This window comes from Alosa sapidissima, chromosome 18 (genome assembly GCF_018492685.1).
Source record: "Alosa sapidissima isolate fAloSap1 chromosome 18, fAloSap1.pri, whole genome shotgun sequence".
Lineage (NCBI taxonomy): Eukaryota > Metazoa > Chordata > Actinopteri > Clupeiformes > Clupeidae > Alosa > Alosa sapidissima.
Window position 1 is genome coordinate 30,138,400 of NC_055974.1, and position 2,500 is coordinate 30,140,899.

At 46.4% G+C, this 2,500-nt stretch overlaps 1 protein-coding gene across 1 annotated transcript in view; it reads left to right on the forward strand.

Annotated features, from left to right (window-relative positions):
• Positions 1–2,500, forward strand: part of mllt3 (MLLT3 super elongation complex subunit) — a 75,101-nt gene that overhangs the window by 37,336 nt on the left and 35,265 nt on the right.

Below are 2,500 nucleotides of genomic sequence, written 5' to 3' on the forward strand. Positions count from 1 at the left end.
AATGGGTTGCGGTTGGGTGCTCTAGCATTGCTAATTGGTTAGGTGTTTGGTACTGTAGCATTGCTAATGGGTTGCGGTTGGGTGCTCTAGCATTGCTAATGAGTTGCGGTTGGGAGCTCTAGCATTGCTAATGGGTTGCGGTTGGGTGCTCTAGCATTGCTAATTGGTTAGGTGTTTGGTGCTGTAGCATTGCTAATGGGTTGCGGTTGGGTGCTCTAGCATTGCTAATTGGTTAGGTGTTTGGTGCTGTAGCATTGCTAATGGGTTGCGGTTGGGCGCTGTAGCATTGCTAATGGGTTGCGGTTGGGTACTGTAGTGTTGCTGATTAGTTTGTGTAGTATTTGGTAGTAATTAGTAGCTTTTATGGTTTGGTTGGTGGAATCACTGTTAGAGTTACATCAGTGCTTGATTGGCTGATTGGAGTTACATCAGGGGGGTATTCCAAGAGTTATGGTGCTTTCCGTCTCGTAGTCTCGTAAATCCGCCGCCTGAGTTGTGTAAAGTGTAAATTACCCAGCTTTCTTGCGGCATTTTGGGCAGGCACGCCCACTTTACCTCGGAGTAGTTGAGGGTACCCCGAGGTGGACGTACGACCTTACGACAAACATGGCCGCGCCCATAGTTGAGATGAGATGACACGTATTTTTTTGCATATGTACTGTGTTGTGTCATTTTAATGTTGATGTAATGCTCTTACACACTAGATTACATTGCTGCTTCAATCCGGTCACCAATTCATGCATTGCACGGTGTTGCTGTGCCTGCAATACAATGTAACAATTTGTTTTCCAGCCGTTTAGCTAGAGGCTACATGTAGCACAAAACAATAACAATGACTAGCCTCCTGCTAATGCCCCTCGTGGCTTGAGAGAAAGGCGTTCCTAAAGCCACTCATTGGTACATGTTGTACGGGTGGGTGTACGATGATTTACAAGACAACTGGAACGCACCATTACATCAGGGGGGTATTCCTGGTTTAGTGACTTTACTGAGGTTACTCAGAGTAAGTGGTAAACCTCCTAATAGAAAAGCTGTATGGCTTCATTCTCCTAACAAAACAATGCCATAGGGGCTCGTGTGTGTGTGTGTGTGTGTGTGTGTGTTCGTGTTCCAGTGCTGTAGTGAGTTGGTGTGTGTGTGTGTGTGTGCTCCAGTGCTGTGGTGAGTTGGTGTGTGTGTGGTGAGTTGGTGTGTGTGTGTGTGTTCCAGTGCTGTGGTGAGTTGGTGTGTGTGTGTGTGTGTCAGTGCTGTGGTGTGTGTGTGTGTGTTCCAGTGCTGTGGTGTGTGTGTGTGTGTGTGTGTGTTCCAGTGCTATGGTGAGTTGGTGTGTGTCCCAGTGCTGTGGTGTGTGTGTGTGTTCCATTGCTGTGGTGTGTGTGTGTGTTCCAGTGCTGTGGTGAGGTGCTGGTTTGTAGTCTGGACTCCAGTGTTATGACTGAGCAGGGATCAGGTGCTGTTTAATATATGATGTAGCAGTTTTATGTATGAGCCTATGTTTGTATCACACACACACACACACATATATATGATGTAGCAGTTTTATGTATGAGTCTATGTTTGTATCGTAAAAGTACCAATTTCCACCCCTTTTGTTTGTTTTGTTTTTTAATACTTCAAAATAATATTTGATTGATACCCACAACACTGTTTACAGCTCATACAGGTACATAGCTAATTTAGATACACTTTATGGGGTGGGCTTGCTTTTCTTTAGGAATCTGCCGTCTTGATTTGTATAGAAATGAATATCAAGTGACACGGAAAATGGCAAATATAGGGCAGCGGCGTGTGGCTTTGATTCCATGGTGGTAGGAATGATCCACTAAATGGGATCCAATAAAACCTCTCTCCACCTCTCTCTGTTTCTGTTCTGTGTGCGTGTCTGTGTGTGTGTGTGTGTGTGTGTGTGTGTGTGTGTGAGTGCGTGCGTGTGTGCACTCAGGGCTTAAGTGGGACTGCAGGCTCTGCTGGAGTGTGTGTGCAGGGCTCGGGGGAAGTGTGTGTAAACATGGTGGGTGTTCTCATGGATGCCCAGGTCCACAGGAAGTCACCATGGCCACACACACACACAAACACACACACACACCACTGTCTGGTTAGTGTTAGCCAGGCTTTCCTCCCTCTCTCTCTCTCTCTCTCTCTCTCTCTCTCTCTGTGTGTTTTGTGTAATGACTTTACTGATCTCCTGGTTGGTATTAACCATGCCCCTCTCTCTCTGGGTTGGTATTAACAAACACACACACACACACCATGCCCCTCTCTCTCTGGGTTGGTATTAACACACACACACACACACACACACACACACACACACCATGTTCCTCTCTCTCTGGGTTGGTATTATCACACACACACACACACCCATGCCGGAACCAGGTTGGGATGCAACCCTGGGTTTGTTAAAGTAGAAAGAATAGAGGGGCTTGATACTCCACTAGAGTTCAGCAATGAGTCTTAGGACAAAACTGGACAACAAACGTTTCAGGCTTAGCCCATTGTC